General features: G+C 51.7%; 1 protein-coding gene across 1 annotated transcript in view; it reads left to right on the top strand.

Annotated features, from left to right (window-relative positions):
• Positions 1 to 14,858, top strand: part of LOC140399463 (complement component C8 gamma chain-like) — a 150,224-nt gene that overhangs the window by 104,135 nt on the left and 31,231 nt on the right. The gene's annotated exons all lie outside the window — the stretch shown is intronic.

Raw genomic sequence — 14,858 nt, 5'->3', positions numbered from 1 at the left:
GTCTCTCACTGAAATCCGTCTCTCTGTGAAATCCGGCTCTCACTGAAATCCAGCTCCCTCAGAAATCCAGCTCCTCTGAAATCCGACGCGCACTGAAATCCGGCTCCTCTGAAATCCGGCTCCTCTGAAATACGGCTCTCACTGAAATCCGGCTCCCTCTGAAATCCAGCTCTCACTGAAATCCGGCTCTCACTGACATCCGGCTCTCACTGAAATCAAGCTCTCACTGAAATCCGGCTCTCACTGAAATCCGGCTCCCTCTGAAATCCAGCTCTCACTGAAATCCGTCTCTCTCTGAAATCCGTCTCTCACTGAAATCCGGCTCTCACTGAAATCCGTCTCTCTGTGAAATCCGGCTCTCACTGAAATCCAACTCCCTCAGAAATCCAGCTCCTCTGAAATCCGGCTCTCACTGCAATCCGGCTCCCTCTGAAATCCATCTCTCACTGAAATCCAGCTCCTCTGAAATCCGGCTCTCACTGAAATCCGGCCCTCACTGAAATCCGGCTCTCACTGAAAACCGTCTCTCTGTGAAATCCGGCTCTCACTGAAATCCGTCTCTCACTGAAATCCAGCTCCCTCAGAAATCCGGCTCCTCTGAAATCCGTCTCGCACTGAAATCCGGCTCCTCTGAAATCCGTCTCGCTCTGAAATCCAGCTCTCACTGAAATCCAGCTCTCACTGAAATCCAGCTCACTGAAATCCGTCTCTCACTGAAATCCGGCTCTCACTGAAATCCAGCTCTCACTGAAATCCGGCTCCCTCTGAAATCCGGCTCCCTCTGAAATCCGGCTCTCACTGAAACCCGTCTCTCTCTGAAATCCGGCTCTCACTGAAATCCGGCTCTCACTGAAATCCAGCCCCTTCTGAAATCCGGCTCGCACTGAAATCCGGCTCTCACTGAAATCCAACTCCCTCTGAAATCCAGCTCTCACTGAAATCCGTCTCTCACTGAAATCCAGCCCCTTCTGAAATCCGGCTCTCACTGAAATCCGGCTCTCACTGAAATCCGGCTCCCTCTGAAATCCAGCTCTCACTGAAATCCAGCTCCCTCAGAAATCCGGCTCTCACTGAAATCCGGCTCCCTCTGAAATCCAGCTCTCACTGAAATCCGGCTCTCACTGAAATCCGGCTTCCTCAGAAATCCGGCTCTCACTGCAATCCGGCTCCCTCTGAAGTCCGGCTCTCACTGAATTCTGTCTCCCTCTGAAATCTGGCTCTCACTGAAATCCGGCTCTTACTGAAATCCGGCTCCCTCTGAAATCCGGCTCCCTCTGAAATCCGTCTCTCACTGAAATCCGGCTCTCACTGAAATCCGGCTCCCTCTGAAATCCGGCACTCACTGAAATCCGTCTCTCACTGAAATCCGGCCCTCACTGAAATCCGTCTCTCACTGAAATCCGGCCCATACTGAAATCCGGCTCTCACTGAAATCCGGCTCCCTCTGAAATCCGTCTCTTACTGAAATCCGGCTCTCACTGAAATCCGGCCCATACTGAAATCTGTCTCCCTCTGAAATCCGGCTCTCACTGAAATCCGGCTCCCTCAGAAATCCGGCTCTCACTGAAATCCGGCTCCCTCTGAAATCCGGCTCTCACTGAAATACGGCTCCCTCTGAAATCCGTCTCTCACTGAAATCCGTCTCTCACTGAAATCCGGCTCTCACTGAAATCCGGCTCTCACTGAAATCGATCTCTCACTGAAATCCGGCTCTCACTGAAATCAGGCTCCCTCAGAAATCCAGCTCCTCTGAAATACGGCTCGCACTGAAATCCGGCTCCTCAGAAACCCGTCTCCCTCTGAAATCCGGCTCCCTCTGAAATCCGGCTCTCACTGAAATCCGGCTCCCTCTGAAATCCGTCTCCCTCTGAAATCTGGCTCTCACTGAAATACGGCTCTCACTGAAATCCGGCTCCCTCTGAAATCCGTCTCTCACTGAAATCCGGCTCCTCAGAAACCCGTCTCCCTCTGAAATCCGGCTCTCACTGAAATACGGCTCCCTCTGAAATCCAGCTCTCACTGAAATCCGTCTCTCACTGAAATCCAGCTCTCACTGAAATCCGGCTCTCACTGAAATCCGGCTCTCACTGAAATCCGTCTCTCACTGAAATCCGTCTCTCACTGAAATCCGGCTCTCACTGAAATCCGGCTCTCACTGAAATCCGGCTCTCACTGAAATCCGTCTCTCTGTGAAATCCGGCTCTCACTGAAATCCGGCTCTCACTGAAATCCGGCTTCCTCTGAAATCCATCTCTCACTGAAATCCGGCTCTCACTGAAATCCGGCTCTCACTGAAATCCGTCTCTCTGTGAAATCCGGCTCTCACTGAAATCCGGCTCTCACTGAAATCCGGCTCCCTCTGAAATCAGGCTCCCTCTGAAATCCTACTCTCTGAAATCCGGCTCTCACTGAAATCCGGCTCCCTCTGAAATCCAGGTCCCCCAGAAATCCTACTCTCTCTAATCCGCCTCTCACTGAAATCCGGCTCCCTCTGAAATCCAGCTCTCACTGAAATCCAGCTCTCACTGAAATCCAGCTCTCACTGAAACCTGTCTCTCTCTGAAATCCAGCTCCCTCAGAAATCCAGCTCTCTCTGAAATCCAGCTCTCACTGAAATCCAGCTCTCACTGAAATCCAGCTCTCACTGAAATCCAGCTCTCTCTGAAATCCGTCTCTCACTGAAATCCAGTTCTCACTGAAATCCGGCCCTCACTGAAATCCATCTCCCTCAGAAATCCAACTCTCTCTGAAATCCGGCTCTCTCTGAAATCAGTCTCTCTCTGAAATCCGGCTCCCTGTGAAATCCAGCTCTCACTGTAATCCAGCTCTCACTGAAATCCAGCTCTCACTGAAATCCAGCTCTCACTGAAATCCATCTCCCTCAGAAATCCAACTCTCTCTGAAATCCGGCTCCCTCTGAAATCCAGCTCTCTCTGAAATCCGTCTCTCACTGAAATCCGTCTCTCACTGAAATCCAGCTCTCACTGAAATCCGTCTCTCTCTGAAATCCGGCTCCCTGTGAAATCCGGCTCTCACTGAAATCCGGCTCCCTCTGAAATCCATCTCACTCTGAAATCCAGCTCTCTCTGAAATCCGTCTCACACTGAAATCCGTCTCTCACTGAAATCCATCTCTCACTGAAATCCGGCTCTCACTGAAATCCAGCTCCCTCAGAAATCCAACTCTCTCTGAAATCCGGCTCCCTCTGAAATCCAGCTCTCTCTGAAATCCGTCTCTCACTGAAATCCTTCTCTCACTGAAATCCAGCTCTCACTGAAATCCAGCTCTCACTGAAATCCGGCTCCCTCAGTAATCCGTCTCTCACTGAAATCCGTCTCTCACTGAAATCCAGCTCTCACTGAAATCCGTCTCGCTCTGAAATCCGGCTCCCTCTGAAATCCGTATCTCACTGAAATCAAGCTCTCTCTGAAATCCGTCTCTCACTGAAATCCGTCTCTCACTGAAATCCGTCTCTCTCTGAAATCCAGCTCTCACTGAAATCCGGCTCCCTCTGAAATCCGGCTCTCACTGAAATCCGGCTCTCACTGAAATCCGTCTCTCTGTGAAATCCGGCCCTCACTGAAATCCGGCTCTCACTGAAATCCGGCTCCCTCTGAAATCCGGCTCTCACTGAAATCCGGCTCCCTCTGAAATCCGGCTCTCACTGAAATTCAGCTCCCTCAGAAATCCGGCCCTCACTGAAATCCGGCTCCCTCTGAAATCCAGCTCTCACTGAAATCCGGCTCCCTCTGAAATCCGGCTCTCACTGAAATCCGGCTCTCACTGAAATCCGGCTCCCTCTGAAATCCAGCTCTCACTGAAATCCAGCTCCCTCAGAAATCCGGCTCTCACTGAAATCCGGCTCCCTCTGAAATCCAGCTCTCACTGAAATCCAGCTCCCTCAGAAATCCGGCTCTCACTGAAATCCGGCTCTCACTGAAATCCGGCCCTCACTGAAATCCGGCTCTCACTGAAATCCGGCTCCCTCTGAAATCCGGCCCTCACTGAAATCCGTCTCTCACTGAAATCCGGCCCTCACTGAAATCCGTCTCTCACTGAAATCCGGCCCATACTGAAATCCGGCTCTCACTGAAATCCGGCTCCCTCTGAAATCCGTCTCTTACTGAAATCCGGCTCTCACTGAAATCCGGCCCATACTGAAATCTGTCTCCCTCTGAAATCCGGCTCTCACTGAAATCCGGCTCCCTCAGAAATCCGGCTCTCACTGAAATCCGGCTCCCTCTGAAATCCAGCTCACTGAAATACGGCTCCCTCTGAAATCCGTCTCTCACTGAAATCCGTCTCTCACTGAAATCCGGCTCTCACTGAAATCCAGCTCTCACTGAAATCCGGCCCTCACTGAAATCCAGCTCTCACTGAAATCCGGCTCCCTCTGAAATCCGGCTCTCACTGAAATCCGGCTCTCACTGAAATCGATCTCTCACTGAAATCCGGCTCTCACTGAAATCAGGCTCCCTCAGAAATCCAGCTCCTCTGAAATACGGCTCGCACTGAAATCCGGCTCTCACTGAAATCCGGCTCCCTCTGAAATCCGTCTCCCTCTGAAATCTGGCTCTCACTGAAATACGGCTCTCACTGAAATCCGGCTCCCTCTGAAATCCGTCTCTCACTGAAATCCGGCTCCTCAGAAACCCGTCTCCCTCTGAAATCCGGCTCTCACTGAAATACGGCTCCCTCTGAAATCCAGCTCTCACTGAAATCCGTCTCTCACTGAAATCCAGCTCTCACTGAAATCCGGCTCTCACTGAAATCCGGCTCTCACTGAAATCCGGCTCCCTCTGAAATCCAGCTCTCACTGAAATCCGGCTCCCTCTGAAATCCGGCTCTCACTGAAATCCGGCTCTCACTGAAATCCGGCTCCCTCTGAAATCCATCTCTCACTGAAATCCGGCTCTCACTGAAATCCGGCTCTCACTGAAATCCGTCTCTCTGTGAAATCCGGCTCTCACTGAAATCCGGCTCTCACTGAAATCCGGCTCCCTCTGAAATCCGGCTCCCTCTGAAATCCTACTCTCTTAAATCCGGCTCTCACTGAAATCCGGCTCCCTCTGAAATCCAGGTCCCTCAGAAATCCTACTCTCTGAAATCCGGCTCTCACTGAAATCCGGCTCCCTCTGAAATCCAGCTCTCACTGAAATCCAGCTCTCACTGAAATCCAGCTCTCACTGAAACCCGTCTCTCTCTGAAATCCAGCTCCCTCAGAAATCCAGCTCTCTCTGAAATCCAGCTCTCACTGAAATCCAGCTCTCACTGAAATCCAGCTCTCACTGAAATCCAGCTCTAACTGAAATCCAGCTCTCACTGAAATCCAGCTCCCTCAGAAATCCAACTCTCTCTGAAATCCGGCTCCCTCTGAAATCCAGCTCTCTCTGAAATCCGTCTCTCACTGAAATCCGTCTCTCACTGAAATCCAGCTCTCACTGAAATCCGTCTCTCTCTGAAATCCGGCTCCCTGTGAAATCCGGCTCTCACTGAAATCCAGCTCTCTCTGAAATCCGTCTCACACTGAAATCCGTCTCTCACTGAAATCCATCTCTCACTGAAATCCGGCTCTCACTGAAATCCAGCTCCCTCAGAAATCCAACTCTCTCTGAAGTCCGGCTCCCTCTGAAATCCAGCTCTCTCTGAAATCCGTCTCTCACTGAAATCCGACTCTCACTGAAATCCAGCTCTCACTGAAATTCAGCTCTCACTGAAGTCCGGCTCCCTCAGTAATCCGTCTCTCACTGAAATCCGTCTCTCACTGAAGTCCAGCTCTCACTGAAATCCGTCTCGCTCTGAAATCCGGCTCCCTGTGAAATCCGGCTCTCACTGAAATCCAGCTCTCTCTGAAATCCGTCTCTCACTGAAATCCGTCTCTCACTGAAATCCGTCTCTCTCTGAAATCCAGCTCTCACTGAAATCCGGCTCCCTCTGAAATCCGGCTCTCACTGAAATCCGGCTCTCACTGAAATCCGTCTCTCTGTGAAATCCGGCCCTCACTGAAATCCGGCTCTCACTGAAATCCGGCTCCCTCTGAAATCCGGCTCTCACTGAAATCCGGCTCCCTCTGAAATCCGGCTCTCACTGAAATTCAGCTCCCTCAGAAATCCGGGCCTCACTGAAATCCGGCTCCCTCTGAAATCCAGCTCTCACTGAAATCCGGCTCTCACTGAAATCCGTCTCTCTGTGAAATCCGGCTCTCACTGAAATCCGTCTCTCTGTGATATCCGGCTCTTACTGAAAATTGTCTCTCGCTGAAATCCGGCTCTTACTGAAATCCGTCTCTCTGTGAAATCCGGCTCTTACTGAAATCCGGCTCTCACTGAAATCCGGCTCTCACTGAATTCCGGCTCCCTCTGAAATCCGGCTCCCTCTGAAATCCGGCTCTCACTTAAATCCAGCTCCTCAGAAACCCGTCTCTCACTGAAATCCGGCTCTCACTGAAACCCGTCTCTCTCTGAAATCCGTCTCTCACTGAAATCCGGCTCCCTCTGAAATCCGGCTCCCTCTGAAATCCGGCTCTCCCTGAAACCCGTCTCTCTCTGAAATCCGTCTCTCACTGAAATCCAGCTCCCTCAGAAATCCAGCTCCTCTGAAATCCGACGCGCACTGAAATCCGGCTCCTCTGAAATCCGACGCGCACTGAAACCCGGCTCCCTCAGAAATCCGGCCCTCACTGAAATCCGTCTCTCACTGAAATCCGTCTCTCTGTGAAATCCGGCTCTCACTGAAATCCGGCTCTCACTGAAATCCGTCTCTCTCTGAAATCCGTCTCTCTGTGAAATCCGGCTCTCACCAAAATCCAACTCCCTCAGAAATCCAGCTCCTCTGGAATCCGGCTCTCACTGAAATCCGGCTCTCACTGAAACCCGTCTCTCTCTGAAATCCGTCTCTCACTGAAATCCGGCTCCCTCTGAAATCCGGCTCCCTCTGAAATCCGGCTCTCACTGAAACCCGTCTCTCTCTGAAATCCGTCTCTCACTGAAATCCGTCTCTCTGTGAAATCCGGCTCTCACTGAAATCCGGCTCTCACTGAAATCCGTCTCTCTCTGAAATCCGTCTCTCTGTGAAATCCGGCTCTCACCAAAATCCAACTCCCTCAGAAATCCAGCTCCTCTGGAATCCGGCTCTCACTGAAATCCATCTCTCACTGAAATCCGTCTCTCTGTGAAATCCGGCTCTCACTGAAAACCATCTCTCAATGAAATCCAGCTCCTCTGAAATCCATCTCTCACTGAAATCCAGCTCCTCTGAAATCCGGCTCTCACTGAAATCCGGCTCTCACTGAAATCCGGCTCTCACTGAAAACCGTCTCTCACTGAAATCCGGCTCTCACTGAAATCCATCTCTCACTGAAATCCATCTCTCACTGAAATCCAGCTCCTCTGAAATCCGGCTCTCACTGAAATCCGGCTCACACTGAAATCCAGCTCCTCTGAAATCCGGCTCTCACTGAAATCCGGCTCTCACTGAAATCCATCTCTCACTGAAATCCATCTCTCACTGAAATCCAGCTCCTCTGAAATCCGGCTCTCACTGAAATCCGGCCCTCACTGAAATCCGGCTCTCACTGAAATCCAGCTCTCACTGAAATCCGGCTCTCTGTGAAATCCAGCTCTCACTGAAATCCGGCTCTCACTGAAAACCGTCTCTCTGTGAAATCCGGCTCTCACTGAAATCCGGCTCTCACTGAAATCCAGCTCCCTCAGAAATCCGGCTCCTCTGAAATCCGTCTCGCACTGAAATCCGGCTCCTCTGAAATCCGTCTCGCTCTGAAATCCGGCTCTCACTGAAATCCAGCTCTCACTGAAATCCAGCTCCCTCAGAAATCCGGCTCCTTTGAAATCCGTCTCGCTCTGAAATCCGGCTCTCACTGAAATCCGGCTCTCACTGAAATCCAGCTCCCTCAGAAATCCGGCTCCTCTGAAATCCGTCTCGCACTGAAATCCGGCTCCTCTGAAATCCGTCTCGCTCTGAAATCCGTCTCTCACTGAAATCCGGCTCTCACTGAAATCCAGCTCAGTGAAATCCGTCTCTCACTGAAATCCGGCTCCCTCTGAAATCCAGCTCACTGAAATCCGTCTCTCACTGAAACCCAGCTCTCACTGAAATCCGGCCCTCACTGAAATCCGGCTCCCTCTGAAATCCAGCTCCCTCTGAAATCCAGCTCTCACTGAAATCCGGCCCTCACTGAAATCCGGCTCCCTCTGAAATCCAGCTCTCACTGAAATCCGGCCCTCACTGAAATCCGGCTCTCACTGAAACCCGTCTCTCTCTGAAATCCGGCTCTCACTGAAATCCGGCTCTCACTGAAATCCAGCCCCTTCTGAAATCCGGCTCGCACTGAAATCCGGCTCTCACTGAAATTCTACTCCCTCTGAAATCCAGCTCTCACTGAAATCCGGCTCTCACTGAAATCCAGCCCCTTCTGAAATCCGGCTCTCACTGAAATCCAGCCCCTTCTGAAATCCGGCTCTCACTGAAATCCGGCTCTCACTGAAATCCGGCTCCCTCTGAAATCCAGCTCTCACTGAAATCCAGCTCCCTCAGAAATCCGGATCTCACTGAAATCCGGCTCCCTCAGAAATCCGGCTCTCACTGAAATCCGGCTCTCACTGAAATCGGGCTCTCACTGAAATCCGGCTTCCTCAGAAATCCGGCTCTCACTGCAATCCGGCTCCCTCTGAAATCCGGCTCTCACTGAATTCTGTCTCCCTCTGAAATCTGGCTCTCACTGAAATCCGGCTCTTACTGAAATCCGGCTCCCTCTGAAATCCGGCTCCCTCTGAAATCCGGCTCTCACTGAAATCCGTCTCTCACTGAAATCCGGCCCTCACTGAAATCCGGCTCTCACTGAAATCCGGCTCCCTCTGAAATCCGGCCCTCACTGAAATCCGTCTCTCACTGAAATCCGGCCCTCACTGAAATCCGTCTCTCACTGAAATCCGGCCCATACTGAAATCCGGCTCTCACTGAAATCCGGCCCATACTGAAATCTGTCTCCCTCTGAAATCCGGCTCTCACTGAAATCCGGCTCCCTCAGAAATCTGGCTCTCACTGAAATCCGGCTCCCTCTGAAATCCGGCTCCCTCTAAAATCTGGCTCTCACTGAAATCCGGCTCTCACTGAAATCTGTCTCCCTCTGAAATCTGGCTCTTACTGAAATCCGGCTCTTACTGAAATCCGTCTCCCTCTGAAATCCGTCTCTCACTGAAATCCGGCTCATACTGAAATCCGGCTCCCTCTGAAATCCGGCTCTTACTGAAATCCGGCTCTCACTGAAATTCGGCTCCCTCAGAAATCCGGCTCTCACTGAAATCCGGCTCTCACTGAAATCCGGCTCCCTCAGAAATCCGGCTCTTACTGAAATCCGGCTCTCACTGAAATCCAGCTCTCACTGAAATCCGGCCCAGACTGAAATCCGGCTCCCTCTGAAATCCGGCTCTCACTGAAATCCGGCTTTACTGAAATCCGGCTCCCTCTGAAATCCGGCTCTCACTGAAATCCGGCCCATACTGAAATCCGGCTCCTTCTGAAATCCGGCTCTCACTGAAATCCGGCTCTTACTGAAATCCAGCTCCCTCTGAAATCCGTCTCTCACTGAAATCCGGCTCTCACTGAAATCTGTCTCCCTCTGAAATCTGGCTCTCATTGAAATCCGGCTCCCTCTGGAATCCGGCTCCCTCTGAAATCCGGCTCTCACTGAAATCCGGCTCCCTCTGAAATCCAGGTCCCTCTGAAATCCGGCTCCCTCTGAAATCCGGCTCTCACTGAAATCTGGCTCTCACTGAAATCCGGCTCTCACTGAAATCCGGCTCCCTCTTAAATCCGGCTCCCACTGAAATCCGGCTCTATCAGAAATCCGGCTCTCACTGAAATCCGGCTCCCTCTGAAATCCGGCTCCCTCTGAAATCCGGCTCTCACTGAAATCCGGCTCCCTCTGAAATCCGGCTGTCACTGAAATCTGGCTCTCACTGAAATCCGGCTCTCACTGAAATCCGGCTCCCTCTTAAATCCGGCTCTCACTGAAATGCGGCTCTATCAGAAATCCGGCTCTCATTGAAATCCGGCTCTCACTGAAATCCGTCTCTCTCTGAAATCCAGCTCTCACTGAAATCCGTCTCTCTCTGAAATCCAGCTCCTCTGAAATCCAGCTCCTCTGAAATCCGACGCGCACAGAAATCCGGCTCCTCTGAAATCCGGCTCTCACTGAAACCCGTCTCTCTCTGAAATCCGGCCCTCACTGAAATCCGGCTCCCTCTGAAATCCGTCTCTCACTGAAACCCGGCTCCCTCTGAAATCCAGCTCTCACTGAAATCCGGCTCCCTCTGAAATCCGGCTCTCACTGAAATCCGGCTCTCACTGAAATCGTCTCTCTGTGAAATCCGGCTCTCACTGAAATCCGGCTCTCACTTAAATCCGGCTCCCTCTGAAATCCGGCTCTCACTGAAATCCAGCTCCCTCAGAAATCCGGCCCTCACTGAAATCCGGCTCCCTCTGAAATCCGTCTCTCACTGAAATCCGGCTCCCTCTGAAATCCAGCTCTCACTGAAATCCGTCTCTCTCTGAAATCCGTCTCTCTGTGAAATCCGGCCCTCACTGAAATCCGCCTCCCTCTGAAATCCGGCTCTCACTGAAATCCGGCTCTCTGTGAAATCCGGCTCTTACTGAAATCCGGCTCTCACTGAAATCCGGCTCTCACTGAAATCCGGCTCCCTCTGAAATCCGGCTCCCTCTGAAATCCGGCTCTCACTGAAATCCAGCTCTCACTGAAACCCGTCTCTCTCTGAAATCCGTCTCTCACTGAAATCCAGCTCCCTCTGAAATCCGGCTCCCTCTGAAATCCGGCTCTCACTGAAATCCAGCTCTCACTGAAACCCGTCTGTCTCTGAAATCCGTCTCTCACTGAAATCCAGCTCCTCTGAAATCCGACGCGCACTGAAATCCGGCTCCTCTGAAATCCGGCTCTCACTGAAATACGGCTCTCACTGAAATCCGGCTCTCACTGAAATACGGCTCTCACTGAAATCCGGCTCTCACTGAAATCCGGCTCTCACTGAAATCCGTCTCTCACTGAAATCCGTCTCTCTGTGAAATTTGTCTCTCACTGAAATCCGTCTCTCTGTGAAATCCGGCTCTGACTGAAATCCAGCTCTCACTGAAATCCGGCTCTCACTGAAACCCGTCTCTCACTGAAATCCGTCTCTCACTGAAATCCGTCTCTCTGTGAAATCCGGCTCTCACTGAAATCCAGCTCCCTCAGAAATCCAGCTCCTCTGAAATCCGACGCGCACTGAAATCCGGCTCCTCTGAAATCCGGCTCTCACTGAAACCCGTCTCTCTCTGAAATCCGGCTCTCACTGAAATCCGTCTCTCACTGAAATCCGTCTCTCTGTGAAATCCGTCTCTCACTGAAATCCGTCTCTCTGTGAAATCCGGCTCTCACTGAAATCCAGCTCCCTCAGAAATCCAGCTCCTCTGAAATCCGACGCGCACTGAAATCCGGCTCCTCTGAAATCCGGCTCCTCTGAAATGCGGCTCTCACTGAAATCCGGCTCCCTCTGAAATCCAGCTCTCACTGAAATCCGGCTCTTACTGACATCCGGCTCTCACTGAAATCCAGCTCTCACTGAAATCCGGCTCTCACTGAAATCCGAAACCCTCTGAAATACAACTCCCTCTGAAATCCGGCTTCCTCTGAAATCCAGCTCTCACTGAAATCCGTCTCTCTCTGAAATCCGTCTCTCACTGAAATCCAGCTCCCTCTGAAATCCGGCTTCCTCTGAAATCCAGCTCTCACTGAAATCCGGCTCTCACTGAAATCCGGCTCTCACTGAAATCCGTCTCTCTGTGAAATCCGGCTCTCACCAAAATCCAACTCCCTCAGAAATCCAGCTCTCACTGAAATCCGGCTCTCACTGAAATCCAGCTCTCACTGAAATCCATCTCTCACTGAAATCCGGCTCTCTCTGAAATCCGTCTCTCACTGAAATCCATCTCTCACTGAAATCCAGCTCTCACTGAAATCCAGCTCCTCTGAAATCCGGCCCTCACTGAAATCCGGCTCTCACTGAAATCCGGCTCTCACTGAAATCCAGCTCCTCTGGAATCCGGCTCTCACTGAAATCCGTCTCTCTCTGAAATCCATCTCTCACTGAAATCCATCTCTCACAGAAATCCGTCTCTCTCTGAAATCCGTCTCTCACAGAAATCCATCTCTCACTGAAATCCATCTCTCACTGAAATCCAGCTCCTCTGAAATCCGGCTCTCACTGAAATCCGGCTCTCACAGAAATCCGTCTCTCTCTGTGAAATCCGGCTCTCACTGAAATCCGTCTCTCACTGAAATCCAGCTCCCTCAGAAATCCAGCTCCTCTGAAATCCGTCTCGCACTGAAATCCGGCTCCTCTGAAATCCGTCTCGCTCTGAAATCCGGCTCTCACTGAAATCCGTCTCTCACTGAAATCCAGCTCCCTCAGAAATCCAGCTCCTCTGAAATCCGTCTCGCACTGAAATCCGGCTCCTCTGAAATCCGTCTCGCTCTGAAATCCGGCTCTCACTGAAATCCGTCTCTCACTGAAATCCAGCTCCCTCAGAAATCCAGCTCCTCTGAAATCCGTCTCGCACTGAAATCCGGCTCCTCTGAAATCCGTCTCGCTCTGAAATCCAGCTCTCACTGAAATCCAGCTTTCACTGAAATCCAGCTAACTGAAATCCGTCTCTCACTGAAATCCGGCTCCCTCTGAAATCCGGCTCTCTCTGAAATCCAGCTCTCTCTGAAATCCAGCTCTCACTGAAATACGGCTCTCACTGAAATCCGGCTCCCTCTGAAATCCGGCTCTCACTGAAATCCGGCCCTCACTGAAATCCGGCTCTCACTGAAACCCCTCTCTCTCTGAAATCCGGCTCTCACTGAAATCCGGCTCTCACTGAAATCCAGCCCCTTCTGAAATCCGGCTCGCACTGAAATCCGGCTCTCACTGAAATCCAACTCCCTCTGAAATCAGGCTCTCACTGAAATCCGGCTCTCACTGAAATCCAGCCCCTTCTGAAATCCGGCTCTCACTGAAATCCGGCTCTCACTGAAATCCAGCTCCCTCAGAAATCCAGCTCTCACTGAAATCCGGCTCCCTCAGAAATCCGGCTCTCACTGAAATCCGGCTCCCTCTGAAATCCGGCTCCCTCTGAAATCTGGCTCTCACTGAAATCCGGCTCTCACTGAAATCCGGCTCCCTCAGAAATCCGGCTCTCACTGAAATCCGGCTCTCACTGAAATCCGGCTCTCACTGAAATCCGGCTTCCTCAGAAATCCGGCTCTCACTGCAATCCGGCTCCCTCTGAAATCCGGCTCTCACTGAAATCTGTCTCCCTCTGAAATCTGGCTCTCACTGAAATCCGGCTCTTACTGAAATCCGGCTCCCGCTGAAATCCGGCTCTCACTGAAATCCGTCTCTCACTGAAATCCGGCCCTCACTGAAATCCGGCTCTCACTGAAATCCGGCTCCCTCTGAAATCCGGCCCTCACTGAAATCCGTCTCTCACTGAAATCCGGCCCTCACTGAAATCCGTCTCTCACTGAAATCCGGCCCATACTGAAATCCGGCTCTCACTGAAATCCGGCTCCCTCTGAAATCCGGCTCTCACTGAAATCCGGCTCTCACTGAAATCTGTCTCCCTCTGAAATCCGGCTCTCACTGAAATCCGTCTCTCACTGAAATCCGTCTCTTACTGAAATCCGGCTCTCACTGAAATCCGGCCCATACTGAAATCTGTCTCCCTCTGAAATCCGGCTCTCACTGAAATCCGGCTCCCTCAGAAATCCGGCTCTCACTGAAATCCGGCTCCCTCTGAAATCCGGCTCCCTCTGAAATCTGGCTCTCACTGAAATCCGGCTCTCACTGAAATCTGTCTCCCTCTGAAATCTGGCTCTCACTGAAATCCGGCTCTTACTGAAATCCGGCTCCCTCTGAAATCCGGCTCTTACTGAAATCCGGCTCTCACTGAAATTCGGCTCCCTCAGAAATCCGGCTCTCACTGAAACCCGGCTCTCACTGAAATTCGGCTCCCTCAGAAATCCGGCTCTTACTGAAATCCGGCTCTCACTGAAATCCAGCTCTCACTGAAATCCGGCAAAGACTGAAATCCGGCTCCCTCTGAAATCCGGCTCTCACTGAAATCTGGCTTTACTGAAATCCGGCTCCCTCTGAATTCCGGCTCTCACTGAAATCCGGCCCATACTGAAATCCGGCTCCCTCTGAAATCCGGCTCTCACTGAAATCCGGCTCTTACTGAAATCCAGCTCCCTCTGAAATCCGTCTCTCACTGAAATCCGGCTCTCACTGAAATCTGTCTCCCTCTGAAATCCGGCTCTCACTGAAATCCGTCTCTCACTGAAATCCGGCTCTCATTGAAATCCGGCTCCCTCTGGAATCCGGCTCCCTCTGAAATCCGGCTCTCACTGAAATCCGGCTCCCTCTGAAATCCGGCTCCCTCTGAAATCCGGCTCTCACTGAAATCGGGCTCGCACTGAAATCCGGCTCTCACTGAAATCCGGCTCCCTCTTAAATCCGGCTCTCACTGAAATCCGGCTCTATCAGAAATCCGGCTCTCACTGAAATCCGGCTCCCTCTGAAATCCGGCTCCCTCTGAAATCCGGCTCTCACTGAAATCCGGCTCCCTCTGAAATCCGGCTCCCTCTGAAATCCGGCTCTCACTGAAATCTGGCTCTCACTGAAATCCGGCTCTCACTGAAATCCGGCTCCCTCTTAAATCCGGCTCTTACTGAAATCCGGCTCTCACTGAAATCCAGCTCTCACTGAAATCCGGCCCAGACTGAAATCCGGCTCCCTCTGAAA

This window comes from Scyliorhinus torazame, chromosome 22, assembly GCF_047496885.1.
Source record: "Scyliorhinus torazame isolate Kashiwa2021f chromosome 22, sScyTor2.1, whole genome shotgun sequence".
Lineage (NCBI taxonomy): Eukaryota > Metazoa > Chordata > Chondrichthyes > Carcharhiniformes > Scyliorhinidae > Scyliorhinus > Scyliorhinus torazame.
This window is presented reverse-complemented; position numbering and strand designations above follow the sequence as displayed.